The sequence below is a fragment of the Corvus kubaryi genome, unplaced genomic scaffold (genome assembly GCF_017639235.1).
Source record: "Corvus kubaryi isolate FWS band 111438036 unplaced genomic scaffold, C.kubaryi_AGA036_p1.0 37334, whole genome shotgun sequence".
Classification (NCBI taxonomy): domain Eukaryota; kingdom Metazoa; phylum Chordata; class Aves; order Passeriformes; family Corvidae; genus Corvus; species Corvus kubaryi.
The window spans coordinates 8,198,235-8,216,831 of record NW_024581108.1 but is presented as its reverse complement, the minus strand read 5'-3'; the positions used below and the strand labels follow the sequence as shown (position 1 = coordinate 8,216,831).

General features: G+C 37.7%; 1 protein-coding gene across 5 annotated transcripts in view; it reads right to left on the bottom strand.

Annotated features, from left to right (window-relative positions):
* Positions 1 to 18,597, bottom strand: part of DPYD (dihydropyrimidine dehydrogenase) — a 353,009-nt gene that overhangs the window by 144,402 nt on the left and 190,010 nt on the right. The gene's annotated exons all lie outside the window — the stretch shown is intronic.

The window sequence follows — 18,597 nt, the reverse complement described above, 5'->3', positions numbered from 1 at the left end:
TCAAGAATAAAAATCTTTTAACTACAGTCCTATTTAAAGACTTGTTAAAATTCTTGCACAAAGAATCAACATCAGGGAGTTACAGATCACCAAAGTTATATTTAAATTTATGTATAATCCAAAATATTTTTATTGCTGGATTGAGTAATTAGGATGAGAGTCACATTACTTCCTTCAAGCATGTATTTAAATTTTCTGCTGGGGATGAATTGCAAATACTGAGGTACGTCTTGAACCTACTTTCGTATTTTCTTTTTCCATTAGGATTAAGGATGCTAAGTACTATAAGCATTGATTAACATTTGTGTGTATTTAGGATTGAGAAATGCAAGGACAATATAGATTCTATTTGGGATGCTATTTAAATAGCTACGTATGTAACTTTCAAAGTATCAATTCTCCAGGTAGCATTAAACAATTTCAAGTCATAGAAAAAGAGGTACAGGGAAGATGGAAGTATCTAAAGGAATATTTTGCTTTGCATTCCAATGATGATCTAGCCATAGATTACTACTTTGATAACTGAGCTCTTAAACATTAACTTTGTTTTGAACATACTCCTTTTATCTTTTTCTATGTAAAAGTCCTCTGGAAGCCAAAGGGTCTTTTGTAAGAGCAGGGATTTCAAGGCTAAGCCACAGTCTCAGAGCCTCATTATACAGAGATCTGGATACAAAAATCATGGGGATAAACAAACCATGAAAATATCAGTTCCTGTGAATTTTAACTCAGCATTTGAACATCTTGTAAGAGATTCAAACCAATTTTAATTCAGCACTACATTTTAGACAGGATCTTTAAAATAGATTTTGATTTTTGCTGGAGGCCTCATCTACCTTAAAATTCATGAAAAAACCCTAGCATTTTCCTCTTTGTATTGACTACAGAGTAAGGAACCACATAAGAATATTGCATGCAAACTGTTAGATTTTATGTTCATAGACATAAAAGTAGTTGAACTACTTTTCGTAACAGGTTTAAGCTAAAAAAAGGAAAAACCAAATAACTTACAACATTCTTTCAAAATTACTTTTCTGTGAATCAACTTGCAAGGAATCTCAAATCTTGCACTGCAAATAAAACTATCATCCTGAATTAATTACCATTTTTGTAATGACTAATGGGTTTTTTCTGACCCCCTGAATCATGGAACAAACTCTGCTGGCATATTTTGATTGATAAGCATGCTGTACTTCTCTAGCAGGACGGCTCATACAGAACCTGGGGTAGGATGTAAACATCCCAGGGAGTGCATTTGGAAATGCAAATCCTGGGTGGACCAAGCTCAGGAAGGGTAGAACAAGCATACCCGGGTCCGTCACTGGGAGATCTGAGCTCCTCTGAGAGCACCGTGTGATCATCCATCAGTCATCACAAGGGTACCACACATGGGCTCAATAATCTAGACAGAAATGGCTTTTTCCATTTGAGAGCTTCAAAGTGGAGATTTCCTGCCTGATGGGCTGATTCTGCTTTTCCAGACTGAGCTCTTAATAAATAAACATTCAGTGTTTGCAGATGTTATACCCTCTCTGACAGGCAGAAATCCATGTAGAGAAGTGCTGAAGTGCACATAGAATTTTTATGCCAAAGGACAAGCTCTGTTTCCCATCTGCTTGTGGCAGATTGTCGGGGTTTGATGCAGACACAGAGGCCCCATCTCCAGTCTGGTTTTCCTCTACATTCACCTGACGTTTTCATAGCAGTAGCTTAGTCAATGCCTATTAACTTTTTTAAATGCCCATGAAAAATGACACATTCTATTGGCTTTTAAAAATTCACCCTGTGGGACATAAAGCACAAATTTAATACAGCAAAAAGATCAAAGCTCATTAAAATATTCTTGTAAGAACTGAAAGCAGCCATGATACATGGAAATTCCTAGCAGGACCATTCTCCTGTTTACCACCAAGGAAAAACAATATTCTAAGCTAAGCATGTCCTTTTTCATCAAATGTATAACAAGTCCCAAACCCCAGCCCTCTCTGGAGTCATTGCTCAGGTCTGTCAGTTAAGTAAATATGCTCATCAGAGGATCTAGCAGGCACACACAGATAAGGTAGATATGAAGTCCATTCCCCCTGAAATCAATAGGAAGATGGTTGTTAAGACACTATAATTGAGTTAGGGTTTCATTTGGGAATCTGTTGTAAATGTTCCCACTCTTACTGCCACAGGGGTGAAAGAAAGTATATGACAGCTGGGGCTGGATCTCTGGCACCATTAATGGCACAGCCAGCTGAGACCTCCTACAAAAGGCTTGTACATGCTCAAAACTGGAATACTAAGAGTAAGTCTGTCCTGAGCTAGAGAGGGCAGAACACAGGGATTGCCTTTGCCTCCTTCTTCCTACTATGGAACCGTGGAGTTTAAAGCACAGCTCACTGCAAAACTTCACTAAGAAACAGGATATACCCATTACTTCCACGTGCCAGATCACAGGAGCAATCTCACTCCAAGGGCAGTGAAGCCAAGTTTGCATCAGGGCCAAGGAGAGCTCCACAACACCGACACCCAGCATTACCTCATACACCCAGGAATTACCGAGGCTCTTCTCAGTCCAAAGCTTATCCCCACGTATGGAGACTCATCTATACAGCATAGTCTATGCTCAATTAATGTGCAAAACAATTAAGTATATAGGCAGGCATAGACTGCACATTTCTGGTTTTGGAGGCATTACGGGTCTGGATTTTTACACCTCTGCTATTTTAGACAGCCTTCCCCTAGTGCAGCCAGTACTACAGGGCAGGGCAGACTTCCTTGCTGCACACCTAGAACAGGACGGATAAAACTGTTCTGTACACACACTAGTACAGCAGGAACTCATGGGATTTAAAGGGGATTTTGGAAACTACAATGCAAAACACTGTAGTGCAGATCCCAAGAGGATCAACAAAATCTGACAAATTCTTAAACTATACTCACAGAAACTAGTTATTGTAGGATTGTATTGTAGTTGTAGCGTTATTTTAAGATGGAAACCAATTGGGCATTACATAAACTCTTTATGCCATACATCTTCTCACAACTTATATTCATATATTTTAGTTTTATTTAAACATATATGCCATATATATACTAATATGCAAAACAAATTGCATAATTTTTAAATTTGCATAATCCATACTTTAGTGAAGTTTTTTTTGCTTTTTTTTTAGTTTTGGTACTCTTTAAACCATAGCCTCCTTAAGGCAAAAAACCTGTTTAAAATCTGACTCACACCATTATTCTGTGATATTTAGTGTCATTAGTGGAAATAACCCTTCTTAACTGGGCCCATTCCTGCAATTAATTTAGTTTACACAGTTCCCATCAACTCCAATATTCATTTCAATATGGCTTCGCCACCAGATCTGAGCCTTACTAAAGTAATACCATTTTTACTTTTTTTCCCCCCTGTGACTAGAAGGGTTCTGAGAATGGCTAATTTCCTAAACACTGCATGTGTACAACCACAAATAACCCAGCCTTTGTGAAAGAGAGTGAGTGCCGCTTCTACTGCAGTTGTTTAAAAGTGACTTCTCTCTCACTACAGCCATTCTATTCTGCAGCAACGTAATGATCTATTTGTGAAAATACATGCACCTACTTCTTATTTACACATACTGGATTTTATACCATGAATTCACCTAATTTTAATTATGCATCATTGCCTAGCGATACAGGAAACAGAGCTCCCCCATCTCAATTGTGAACACTAGCATCTCAAAAGATTTTTTCTTTTTTAAGTGAAGATAAGTTACTGCATTAAAAATAAATGAGGTATTTTTTGTCAGTTGATTGGACACTGAGTACGCATAATAAATCACCAGGAGCATTGTACGCTGGTCTACGCGCTAACCTTGAGCTGCAGTTTATCTATTGCCTGCAGTTCAGGAGACAATAAGGTATTTTACCCAATCAGCTGAAGGAACTCAAAAGACTGAAATGGCTTTGAAATACACAGGCTTTTAGATATCAAATTACCTCTGGAACCCTCTACCCTGAAGTAACTCAAACAAAACCCATTTGAAATACTGCTTCAATATTCAAAAAAATCAATAATTTAAACCACAGGTTGAACATTTTTACTGCTTCCACTGCAGACTGTCGTTTTTTGAAATGAAAATGCTAACGGCACCAAAGGGGAAAGCTCCAGCCAGCAGAGATATGAGTGTACAGGCGTGGATTGGCTGGAAACGTTGGCTTACTTTTCCTCCCCCAGTTACGTTTACATAAGATCTCTCAAAATAAACAACTCTCATTTCCACCACTTGGAAAAAAAATGTTTTTCTTTGTTGCACTTGATGTTTCTGTCCCTGAGAGCTCAGCTATATCAAGACACTTCGCTGTAAATACACGTGCTGAATGCAAGCGCTACATCCTCAATTACGCTATTAAGTCATATTATTTTGTATGTAACAGGCACTAACATCATGGCTTTGAATACCAGCAAGCACACTGTGAACTCTTGAGTAATAGACAGAAAAGCAGGAATTTGAGTGATGTTGTGTTCCAACATTTACAGTAGGAACAGGAAGCAGTCCAGCGCATGTTGCAAAAGCCAAGCACCTATGGATGGTCCACTGCCCACGATACCAGCTCAGTTAGGCAGAGAAATGGCTGGCTGGAAAAAGTTTTCTTAAAAGACAAGGACACATGAGGAGGAGACCTGGTAGGAATGCGAACCCTTGAACATAATTGAAGCAAGCTAGACATGGAGGATGTTGGACAAAGAATCTCCTCTGCATAAATTTGACCACCAGATTTAATTTTAAGAGAGTTTGAAATACGTCACTCTCTTTCTGTAGAAACTGTTATTTTTTGGTCATTTAAAACCTCATTAAATCCTTGCACTCTCTGGAACTAATTTTTTAAAATTATGTTAAAGAAGGAATGAAAGAAATACAAAAAACACCACCAAAAAGCAAGGAAATAAACAGCACAAGACAGAGCTTATATATCTACAGGTACATAACTCCCAACACACAGTAAGAACAATTTTTGCTACGGTAGCAAAGCATCACTTTTAGTATTGTAGAGAGGGGCATAAGAAAGAAGTCATAAGATTGATGGTCCTTAGTTTATCATTTTAATACTTTACTCTCAGATATATTCTTACTCTCTCTCTCATACATTTTTAGAGCCTTCTCTAACCATAGTGTTAAAATAGAAATGAAAATGTAAATTATATTATGAGAGTAAAGTTGCTCAAGTAAAGAAAACCATGTACTTGGATATATACAGTATTATTGTAAAGTGAAGATTAAATTGGCATTGCTGTTTCTAGAAAAAGAAATTATAATATACTATTATGAATTTTCTGGCTGATAGATTTGTTCCAGTTTAACCAAGATAAATGCAGATTTTTAGCCTAGAATAAGAAATGAAAAAAGAAATGTGACACTCAAAAATACATACTCCAAAAATTTGGACATGGACTCCAATATTCTGTTCTTCTTAAAGGCAAAAATCGTTTCTGGGTATCAAACAAAAAAATCCATGAATGTCAACAGAGAAATTCATCTGAGTTTGACTATATCCAGAATATAGGAAAATAAAATTTTGTTTATTTATGTGTTCGAGACCTGCATTACCTCCATGTGAAATCACCTATTCCAGGTACTCCTGTCAGTCTTTAAAATATACCTCCTACACAAGAGCAGCCATCAACTGACCTTCTGAGAACACTGTTCTTGGCAGCAGTATAAACTTAAACAGAATAATAAAAAACCAGTAGTAACTAGAAACCCAGTATTCATCCTTTCCTCAATTCTTGCAAAGTTAGGGAGGAAAAACAAGCTCTCTGAGTTTGTGCTGCAGTTAAGGGATTTGGGCTGTTACAGATCACCCTGGGCAGGAGCTCCAAGCACGTGCAACAACAGTGTTCTGTGAACTGCCAGCATCTCCTTCCGCTCCCCAAACAGGCAGTATGGGCTGGGGGCAGTTTTGATTCCCCTTGCAGGGGGAATCCCCTTGCAGGAAACTTCAAGCCATGAAGTTTGTCACCACTAACAATATTTGGGTAGATTGAAGACCCAGTCCAATATAGCATGAGCTGGCAGTAGGTTAATCTTGAAATATAAAGCATGGATACTCGTTGCAAAGCTTGTATTCAGAAAACAAAAGGGGTGTAGGCTTCTGGCTCTTGCCTGTTCTTGCAGCTACAGCCTGGAATGGAACTACATCCCTCAGCCAGAAGGACTGATAATTCTCTTGCTGTAGCCTCTGGAAGTTTTCTCTAATGATTCCAGCATCGCTCCTATCTTGTCTGGATTGACTTCTGCTCAGTGTGCTTTCAACCATGCCCCAGTCTCCCACAAACACTGAACAATGCAATCAGCTGCTCCAGCTAAATCAGCTGAGAGTTATAAAGCTGAGTTTCAACATATTGAAAACACTTCAATCAATGTCACTTTACTAAACGTTCTCTATGGCTTGATATACACATTAAATAAAAGGGTGCAAACAGGAACCCTCCTGAACTGCACAGGGAGAGAACCATCACAGGCAATAAAGCTGAACACAACGCCGACACCGCACCGACAGCATGCTCCTCTCACTCCATTGTTTAAGCATGAGGCTTGAAAACAGACAAGGAAGATGCTTTGGGACACACTGCATTAGGGAAATTTGGGAAATGCTCCCAATTTTGATAGATTCCACAGTCATATAAGATAGAGCAATAACTGCAGATGAAAAAAATTGGTACATTTAAAAAAACCTATTTCTAAAATAAGTTGGCTATTGATGCTGTTTAACAGCAGCATTATTGCCACACAATTTTTATTACAGATCGTGATATTGCAATAGGGCTTTACATACCTACATTTAGTATACCATGTGAATTACTGGAGACATGCTTTCCTATGTTTGTGTGATTTATTAAAACATAAATCATAATAGCATGTGCCAGAAATTCCTTTTGAAGGATATAATAAGGTAACAATTATCCTCTGAACTCCTTTCTTTGTCTTCAGAGAATAAAATGCATTAGAATGTATCCATTTGCTGCCCCATGACAGAAAATGAAAGCAACTGTGATGGTTGCACCGTATGCTTTCAGTTGCAGTTGGCTGGTGAAGTGAGCTTTGTTCCTGAATATGCTGTCAGAAGCAAAAACAATAGTTTCTCCAATACTTTTAAAGAATAATCCTTAAAAACAGTAAGGAAAAATTAATTGAGGAGGTTTGTTTTTTCATATGTGCAGACAGATGTGGAAAAACCATACATGTAAATATTTAATGCAAATTTAAAGTATATTTTATTTGAAAGAAAATTATGTACACAGGGCCTCCCTGTATGGTTTTGACTTGAATCAATGTACCTCACCTTTTTTGTTTTATGCAATAATTCATGGGATCTGATGCAGGGGAACTGTAGCATTTTCTTCTGTGGAAATACACGCAGAGGAGCAACATTACAGGTATTGTTACAATCCCCCTCAGAGCAGGTTTAAGGCCTTCTAGATTAGCCTCTGTGTGTTTGGAGTCCTGTGTCTGAAGGCTGGCACAGTGAGAACGTTCTTAGCGTACCGTGATTTTACTCAATTATTTTTGAAGGAAAAATCATAAACAAACATTCACAACATAGAGGGTGCTACATAAAGGCATTATTAACTGTGCAGGTAAGTAGAAGCAGCAAGATCACAGGATACGATTGGCTTTATTAATTCAAAGAAAGTATAATTTAATCCCTCAAAGTTTGATTGTTTTGAAATTCTTTTTCTGTGGGAGAAGAAACATATATGTGCTTTAAATTTAAAAGAAAAAAATGAAAATCAACAGTTTCAGCACCAAACCAGATCTGGACTTCACTTAATTTTTCTTTTTGTTCCAGAAAGACACTGTGTCTAAACCACATACTTCAAATGCTTAGAAGTAAAATGATGGGGACCACTGAAACAAATGTGATTTCCAAGAAACGAAGTGGACATTAAGTTTCACTTTGCTCAAGTGACATCAAAACATTCTTAACAAATAAGCACATATATACATGCACACCTTCTTTGGTTTAGCTCATGATGTACAAAGAGCTATACTTTTCATAGATCTTGCAGATACCTAACTCAAAATTACATCACAATGTCATGTGAAGACTCAATCCTGTGTTGTGCAACTCTGATTCTGCAGGATAATTACATTTGTAATTAACTTTAAGAAAGTCCACATACCATGTCATTTTACCGAATGAAAAATTTAAGTCACAGCAAACTGATGTTGGCAGAATTTGGTGTCTGTATTCCTGTGCTGTCCAGGTTCTCTCTGCTTAGTATTCCTGACCATTTCCATTGCCTTTGGGTCAGAATCTGGAATCTGGATTTTTATTAATGATATTATGGTTATGTATAGTGCACACATATTTTATTCAGAGCACCACTGTGACCTGCTCATACTCTGTCACATTTAGGGATGGACACAATACTAACTAAAGTGCATTCAGAATGCCACACATGACGGTTATGATCGCTGGCAAGCATCCTTATTAACAGCTATACCTTTTCAACAACAACACACATACAGCATGTCCCTGGAAACAGGATCACTTTGGGACTCCACTAAATAGATCAAAATACCATAATTACTGCCATGGTCAAGTCACACAGTTTGGTGAAGTTCTCTGTACATGAGAATTTTGATACCCTGTGTTTATCTAAAGTTCAAACTGACTAAAATATAAGAGCACATGTCACTGCTTTTCTAATATCACACGCTTAAGCCTTATTTTATTTACAGCTTCCAGCAGCTTTCAGCTCAATTCCTCGTTGTGCTGGCTGCCACGTAGCTGGAGAAGGCTAACAAACCCCTGCGTGTTCACATGACAACCTTTGTGCAAACGCATCCTTATTCTGTCATCTACTGGCAGCGGGCTTCCCAGTCATGTTCTCTGCCAGTCCTTACCAGTTTGCCAATTACACAAGCTGCTTCCCAGACATCAGACAAAAATTCCATAAGACTGCTGTGCGAGCGTACCCTAATTAACCATCAGCTTAATTAGACAATTTACTGTGTAATTAGCAGGCAATTAGTCAACACCTCTCAGATCTTATTGACTGCTGTGACAGCCTTCCTTAGTCTACACATTCCCATACGCTTCCATGACCATGATCCCAGCCCTATCCTGTACAACGGCAACCCTTGCAAGGGAAGGGAAATCATATTACATAACAAGGAAAGAGGGAGAAAAATCAATATATAGCCTGTTCATTTATTGAACTGTCTTCTAGCCAAGACTTTCTTTTCTCTAGGAATAGAAGGTCAGCTGCTAACAAAGAAACATTCAGCAATAACATTAGTTTATGTCTTCTTCATTTGTAATGTGGTTTAGGAATTTAATTTTTTTAAACTCTTATACTGCACTAAATTATCAGAGTAGTCAGGCAAGCAGAAGTTAGGGACAAAAATAATTTTTAAACTTACTAACATATTGTAGGTTTAAATATGTTCTAGAACAGTGAAAAGGTGGTGATAGCTGTTTTCGAGACCTATACTTGCATTGTAATTAACTGCTTCATAGTCCAAAATGTGCCAGCAAAGCCAAAAGAGATTATAGTATAAAATGTCAATACTCAATAATAATTCAACAGCATTACTGCAATTCAGTATAAATAATTTTTGAAGTAGTATCAAGTCCTCCACACAAATCTAAAGTTATGGCCTTATAATACATGATGTGGGAAATTACAATTAAAGACTAATATAACATGAATATTAAGGAATTATTGAAAATGTCTGTTCCTATTTCCTTTTTCTATAGACCAAAAATAGTATTCTGCAATTAGCAATGACAAAAGCTTTTTGGATATTTCTTAAAGTAGTAATTCCAAAGGTCACAGGATGGATACACTTGTCTCCTCCTTGAATAAACTCTAGAGGATTTATTCACAAAAATCCTACGCTTCCTGACTGAAGGATAGAGTCCCACAATCGCAATTGTAGTGAAAAACTTTAGGTAACTATGTATCTCAAATAATGATAAGAAATGCTATTTAGAATACATTCGCATACATAGTTGGATTAGTAATAGGTATTTTAACACAAGAACCTGTCAGTTTTTTTAAACATATGGGACTTCATTCTGCTTTTGCAACAATGTCAATCAGGAGTAAATGCAATTATATCACCATGAGATTCAAAAATCAGCTCTTTGCTTTCTTAACTTCTTGTGTGGGCAAATCAGATGTTAAACACAGCCATACCCTTTTCATTTACCAAGCGGGAACTCAAGACCTGAGGTAACTCAAACACTTAGGAGAAGTGTATTGCCCTTATATAGAAGCTACACTGGTATAACCAAAAATTCCTTGAAAAGTGATTAAGCTAAACCCTGTAAACCTGTGTGTGGAAACATAAGCCAGTTCTGAGACAGTTACATCATTTCAGCTAATGCCTGCAAAATTCTTAACACGAGCTGTACACACATACATGCTTGACACCGACCTAAGAGTGTCTCTGCAGGGTCAATTCAGGACCACATTTCTGCAAACATGTTGCAAGAGTCCATGGACCACCCAGGAATCTTGGGACAACAGCTGCTGCATGAGGTGCTTCAGGTCTCCTCAGCCTGTCGTGGTACGGAGCAGAACAGCAGTCACCTAACAGCACGGCTGCCTTGTAACGTGCCCAGCTGAAGCAGGAGCCACCAGCTGGTGCCAGGGGAGGAGGCCCAGCACTGGAAGGTCTTCCCCAAGGCATCTGCAGCCTTAAAATGGCAGTGGGCAGAGGTGGGGTCCCAAAGTGTCACCTAGGCTTTTGCAGAAGCCAGCATTTGACCACAGCAACAAATGCAGACCTCAGCAAAGATGCTGAACTATAAATGACAGCACCTGAATCATGATGACCATTTTCCTTTATTCTACTTCAGTATCTCAGTAGGTGTACTGAATTCTAGATGGTGTTTGGGATTTTTTTTATAATTAGAATGTAGAAATGAGGGAAAAAACCCCAAACTCTCACAGACACCCTTAACCAAATGGGGAGAGTCAAAAACTCAATGACTTGAAACAAGGGAAATTTCTGAATTCTATAATGACAAAATAAAGATTTCATTTTTTTCCTGAATATCTGTGCTTAGCTAATAAAGTGTATCTTAACAATTTCAAAAAATAGGGAAGTTTTTCATTTATGCTAAGAAACTAAAATATGTTAAATATGTCCTTATGCTGTGATTGTCTTAGCTGCATTTTCAATATAACTATTAAAAACAATTTCCTACAACCTTTTCTAATAAATTATAAAATATATGCCACTTAAGAAAGGTAGATGCAGTTGGTTGCATGCAACTAATACGATGCAACAATACTAAAAGGTTTGCAACAAATCTGAATTGAGAATGGAATAAATGAGAAAATTCTAAATTTCAGAATTACACATACAAATTTCTAGCTTACATTCAAGCTGCCTTTTTAGCTGAATTCCTTTCAGACAAAATTTATATGAGTCGTTGCCAAAATCATCAACAACCTTCCAAGGACATACAAAACAACTACAGAAAAATATAGCTGAACAATGTTTTACACAAGTATGTTACATATTTGCTTTTCAGAATCCTGTTTATACAGGATTCAAAAATGTTGAGTACTTCAGACACAGCCAACAGGACTTGCAGATCCTCAGCATGACTGGAAAATCAGGCATGTGTGCTCTCCTTGTCTCTCTCGATAAATATTTGCAGGTATTTTCAGAAGAATTAGGTAAATAAAGCAAAATTAGTAAAGAGCAAAGTAGCTTCTTCAGTATAAAAAGAAATACTGTTCTGATTTTTAACCAGTGTAAAATTTGCATCCATTTTGTTTGACTAACTTGGTAATAGCTGCACTATGAATAGAAACTACAACCTCTCAAGTTCTGGTCACTACCAGAACAGCACCTATTATACTGAGCAGGAATGAACGCTCCTACTTTTGGAAGCTATTTTTTATATAAAGGCTAATGTAGGAAAATACCCAGAGTTGCATCTGTATGGTGCTTCAGAATTACAGAGGAACTCCTTCTCAATTATGCCAATCTAAGTGCACTATAAGTTTCATTAGAACATGCAACAGTTTTCAGATTAAAAAATACCTTAAGGACTGATTTAAAAGTATTTTCTACATAAGCTGCCTAAAATATTCAAGCTGAAGATTAATGTTCAAATTTACACTTCATATATGTATATGAACTCTGGCTACAATGTTTTGAACCACCAACTCCAGAAGAAAAAGACAGGAAAAAGAAACAACCTCTAAATACTGCATAAAAATTCCTCAGACGAACAGAAACCAAATCCTTTAGACATAAATGAGAATCCTGAAGCCTATCAAGAACTCGTTTTGGACACATGTGTGGTTTTACCTTTGCTGGCCAGCTTCATGTGCAGCTCTGAGGAAGGTAAGCCATTGCCAGCTTAGACTCTGTGGTATAAAAGTTATAGCCACACTCACTCTGCTCCATGAGGAATGCAGGAAAAGTGATAACAGGGGAAGAAAATTGCAGATCCTCTGGTTGTAAAAATCCTGTCCTTTAGCACAGATGAGGTTTACTGACCCAATGTTCAACACCCCTGCATGACAGATCCCTGTCTTCCACTGATGAATTGTCACATTGTGCTCCACGCCTTGAGATAACAGACTTCTCCATGAGAGACTCTTTGCAGAAGACAGACTCTCACTGCAGAAGAAATGCAGCATTTCTGTGATATTTAATGCTACAGGAAGAGGGGGACTAAACATTTCCTCAGAGTTTTAATTTTTATCACAAACTTGTAAGAAGTTTTTAATTTCTAAAGTAGTAAATACAAACACAAAGAGAAAGAGAGACTTTTTACAGATTGTTGTTAAACTCTAGCTTTAAAAATGCAGTTTGTTATCTTCAGCATTAGAAATATTAACTGGCCAAAATAATCAGAATTATTGATGGTAAAAACAGATTTTTAAATGGCCTGAAGTGCCTCATTTACAAATTTGCTGGTGTCAAGATGCACACCTGCAACTATTTAAGGTGTGCATTTACCTGGTGCAGACCTCAGCTGTGGTAGGTGCAGACTTCAGCTGTGGTAGGAAAGGCCTTGGCTTATCAATAATGACTTTGTTAAAGCTCTCAGTTCTGGAATCTTTGGTCTCTCTTTCACAGTGTTCAAGCTGTGCTACATCTCTCTAGACAGATTCTTCCAGGGTGAAGATATGCCAAACCCCTGTATCACCAGGTATATGGACTGAGGAAAAAGAATGGTTAAATGCAGTCCTTTCCAGTTCCTCAGACAGCAATTTTGAAGCTTTTGAAGTTCTTTGCATGTAAAGAAGTCTCCAGCCTTGGAGCTTACACTGGGTCAGAGATAGTAGGGTAAAACTAAGTAGAGAGATGAGATTTGGTCCTTAAGTTGAACATATCAGAGAAATACTTTGTCTCAGAGAAAAAGAAGGAAAGTGTTTTCCTGCTACTTACTCAGATTCACAGAACTGTTTGTTCTTTTTTTGTAGCTAAATAACACATTTTCTATATAAAAATAAAATGGCATAACTACAGCATTTTAAAAGATAATAATTACTTTCTATAGCATTTCCCTAGCATAGCCTTTTACCTCTTCTGTTAAACTTCTCTGATTTTATGCACTGATCTAAAAATACAATAAATTGTGAAACAGTAAGGATGGTATTTCTTATTAAAATTCTTTCAGAAATATGGAACAAAATGAAGGACAAAGTAGTCCTAAGAATACTAATAATAGTAATTTTAAAACTTGTAAAACAAGAAAATAATTTAAGAGTGTTGTGTGCTAAGGAATCCCATAAAATGCTCATTTTTCTGTTCAAAAAATGTAGTTAATAAAAGTTGTCTAATGCTATTTAGTAGAAAGGCAAACAGTCCCTTTTATATTTGACATTAACAATCTGATCATTTGTCTCCCCAAAGAAAGCCCATACAGCTTTCATACAGACCACACAATAAAGAATAGTAATAGTTCTGTTTACTGAGATATCAACTGGCATTTCGTTGCAAGTCAATGGTCTATCTTTGCTACAGCATACCAGGCCTCAATCTGGCATCTACAAATGTCAAAGTTATAAAAAAAAAATTATAGGATGGAAATCAAAAGCATGTTCTAAATTCCTAAAAACCAAACAAAGTTCACCTAGACATATTTGCTGCAGAAATCAGTACAATATTCAGCTGTCAATCTTCAAAAACAATGAGGGAGCGATGCTGTCAGTAGGACAGGATAATAACATTTCAAGCAGATGTTCAGGCGGGGCTCTAATTCTCACTGAACTCCCTTGGTAAGCATTTAATTTCTTTATCATATGCAAGCTAGGCAAATTGTACTTCATCAAAACTGTATTGTGAAATATTAATATTTCATATTATAGCAAAACTCCATAGAATAACCTTTGTCATATTAAGAACATCAGAATTTCAAATGTCATGGTTCTGCATTTTAATGCATCTTAAATAGCTTTTTGGCTTGGCACCATAAATTATAACTAGTTTAATCTAAATTACTATGCTGTAATATCATACAAAAATATACATTTTGTAATACAGATTCACTTCTGTGAAATACTAATGTTATGGAAAACAATGTATCATTGTACCATGATTTTTTTACCACCTTCAATTATGAAGCGAGGTGCACACAGTGCAAATGTATAGAGAAAGAACTAGCTGGAGCCTGAATATGTATATTGTAATAACAGCACACAGAAATGTGATATATACTGGGCAAATTAATTAATGCTCTGCCAGCAACGGTTTTAATTCAGAAATGGTTCTGAAAATGTATTGTGAAATCTACATCTGTGAGCTGCATAAACATATATTATGGCTAGAAAGTTTCCTCCGCTATGGTTTAGCTCAAATTTAATCTAGTTTTAATTGTAGCTTTGCTTTTAAAATCATCCACGCAACTTGCTCCCTATATAATGAAAAAAAAATTAAAGATTAAAAATGACGTTAGTCTGCATGTTGATTTCGGCTGGTTCTCATAATAAAGGCAACTGTTTCTGCATTATTGAAAGCGACAGCATCACAAATCAATGCATGTCACAACAAAATAAAGACAGATGTATCTGATTAATCAGAATTAAATTTTAGAAGTGAAGGAAGCATCTAAAAATCAAAGCAAACATTTCTGCTAACCCAGTTGTTTTTTCGTCTTTCTAAACAGCCCATACACTGCAGTGAGAAAACAACAAAGCCTGAATTCAGCTGATAAAACCCTAATTTCTGCTATAAGCTCCTCACTGTGGTAGTGAATATGGCACAGGGATGTACACACATCATACAACCTCTGACTTATTTTGATACTACGTTTATACAAACTTTCTGATTACAGGTTTTAATGCAAATTTCATGTTCTAAGCAACACTCACTGATAAATTCTTAGTAAATAAACCAGCTCACTATAACACTTCTCCTAAAACCCTCCCACTCACAGTTATGTGTTTAATTAACGTAGTATCTGTCATTCTGCGTGTAGTTTTCCGTTCATCTAAGCTCTAAAAGAGGTAATAATTGGTATCCATTTATTGTGGACTCTGTGATATGCAGCTCCCCCATTTCCCTCCAATACCTTGCAAACAGAACTTATAAATAATATGTTGCTGCACACAGTTATTGGAACAAGACAGAAATACTATTTGAACCAACAGAGCAATGAGCTATTGATCCTGCAGTCAAAAAGGGAAGACATGAATGTACAAAAAGGTGTGTGAAGGGACACTTCTATTCTGCTATCATTTGTCTTTCCTAGTGATTGTCCATTTTAAAAGCAGTTACTCCCTTTTCTGGAAGAAATCAAATCTAGCTGATACTAAAGCAGCTGTGCAAAGATGTTTAATTTAGTAAATAACATTCTACAAGTCACTATCTCCCTCAGATTCCAACAGACACATACAGGTACAGTCCCCTATGATTAACATTTGCACTACACTATAATATCCAGCACCTTCTAAAGTATTTAGAGTGCAGTATATTTAGAAGTATAAATACTCTGAAGGAAATTCAGCTATTGCTCACGTTAGCTTTTTTGTAGGTTTCAACAATAGTACAGTAGTATGCAAGAACAAACTTTGCTGAATCACTCACAGTTGAAATGCTCACCCTACAAACAGAAAATGCTACCAAGGCTGTCATGAAGACAATTATGAGCAAGGTACGTGGGTGTTTAAAAAGAGAGCGAGCACGGCACGAAACAGTGCGCTCTGCGCTAACTCCCTCTGTGACAGCACGTGACGCTTTCAAGGTGAGGCCATGACACATGAGGATTAGAAGGACTAGGGGAGTAAATTACGGTCCAGAGGCTGAACTCCAGCACTGTTACCCAAGAGTTCCTCTGTATGAGGCAGTAGGGCCTCTCATGGGCTGCAGGGATCCCTAGCCTTGTGTTTTCTTAGAAGAGCTTTCTGTGCTAGATGATGAAAGAGAGAACAGGAGAAGTAGCTCATATGAAATAAATTCCGTGTCTTACAAGAATCCAGCCTGAGTCCTTTTTATCTCTGTCCTTGGATCCCCGTCTTCCAAGATTTATCATGCTTTTCTCTCTGACCTTATTCCATCACACCACAGTTAATGTATGGAAATTTGTGGTTGGGCTGTATATGCTTTTCACTACCTGTATGTCACTCAAATTTAGGTTGCATCAGTCACTTTTGCTAAACTGCTAAAGGATGCCCGTGTTAAACAGGGAAGTCACCGGTTTCCTCTGTCAGTGTCTGAACACAGTGGCAAATTCAGTCACTGGCTCTGGAAAAGGGAGGATTTCTCCTGCTGCTAAGCTCCCCATGGCCACACAGGCAGTTTACACTAGGCAAATCAGAAAGAAGCCCACCAGTAAAGCCTCACCAGGACACATAACATGAGGAGATGAAGGAAGAACACAGAATCCTACTTGTATCACATACAATCAAGGCCGAAGTGGAAAAGCTTCAGCTGCCAAAAACTGTCTAGCAAACTCTCTTCCCTCCCAGAATCTCTTCCACTCTTGGGAACTGCACCGTCTGGGGAGCTGCTCCTCCTCCTCCCACCAACTCTGTAGCCTTACATCAGGAAATCTTCACTCTTCATCCTCTTGTCTATTGCTTTGACTAGCTGGGCAGGACAGCTCAGTCTGAAATCCCCACCACTGGTACCACAGCCCAAGAGAACATTCTGATCCCTGGTTAACACCGCACAAGATTTATGTCTACGTAATCAGAACCTAAGTTAAAAAAAAAGTTAGCACGTTATGCCAACCTATAATACTTCAAACTCTCTACCAACAGCTTGCTCCAGCATTAAGTCAACATGAGCAGCCTTTTTGTAATACTCTGTTCACATAAGAACTGCTGTACCTAACTAAGCATTTCTTCCCATTTAAAATAGTTATTTTTTTAGCATTAAGTACCATGTTACTCTGATAAATAAAAGCAATTTTGCTTCTGCAGCAGCGCTCAGCCACGCATCTCAAATCATGTCACAAATATTAAGGCTTAACACACCTGGGGGAAGTGCAGTACTAGGAAGAACACAGTAACAGAAATCTAGCTAGCACTTGGGTGGGACACAGTTCTACTAAGCACAACACATGATTCAAGAGTTTAGGCACAGAGAAAGAGTACTGCCTCCTGATGAACACTAGAAGGAAGCTTAGGTAGAAATAACAATCACTGAACTAGAATTCACTAGATAGCACTTTTCTGAACTTATTAACTTAAAAAAAATAATAGCGGCAATATTCTGCATCTTATTGAAACAAATACTTAAATAAAACTTGAAAGATCTCCATCTGAGTCACACCTCCAGAGCATGGCATCCAGTGGAACACTTTGCAGTCGCCATTTCAGGAATGACTCAGAGTCTGCTGCTTAGTATAGCACCAACATCACTTCCTACAACATGCATGTCTTTCCTCCTGAACTCCCACCCAAGCTGGAACTCAGCCTGTGTCTGTTTAGCTCTCGAGATGCACAGTAATCAACGTGCAGTCTGGCAGGACTGCCAGTATACCAGCAATAAAACTGATAAAAAAATAAGTCTCAGTACTTGCTATGGGTTGCCTGTAGCCTAGGCACTGAATAATTACAGCTGATGGCATGTTATACATGTAAGTCAGTTGTAAACATACTTGAGAAACATTTCTGTCCTAAAACGTGTTTTAATAAGAAGCCCTGTGAAGTAGATTGGAATCTCCACTGCAATCCAGAGGAAACTTACTTCCTCAGGGCTACAGGTGTAAGCAACAGCAGAATCTAGCCTGACATATTTTACAGTATTCTGTAGCAATACAGCAGCATTTTGTCCTTAGATCTTCCTCATACTAGAGGGGCACCCACTATAGTTAATTCACCTGTGGTACTTACCCATGGAAAGGTGGTGGAGGAAAAAATCCACATTTTCTCTCCTGCTCCATCCATCAGCACACTTGTATATCCCCCCTCTGAACCAAGAATAAAGGCTCTTGTATCCAAATTAAACTCAAAAGCTTTCTTCAGCCCACACTACTGTTTGTTACTGGCTGACAATATGTTGCTATTATTCACACTGTTACTCAGGCCTATGTCCAAGGATTCACCTTTGCTTTTCTTCCTCTCTCCACAAGTCAAACCATATCTACATCCCAACCCAAAACCTGTTTCTTTTCTCTGTGATCTGTTTATCAAAG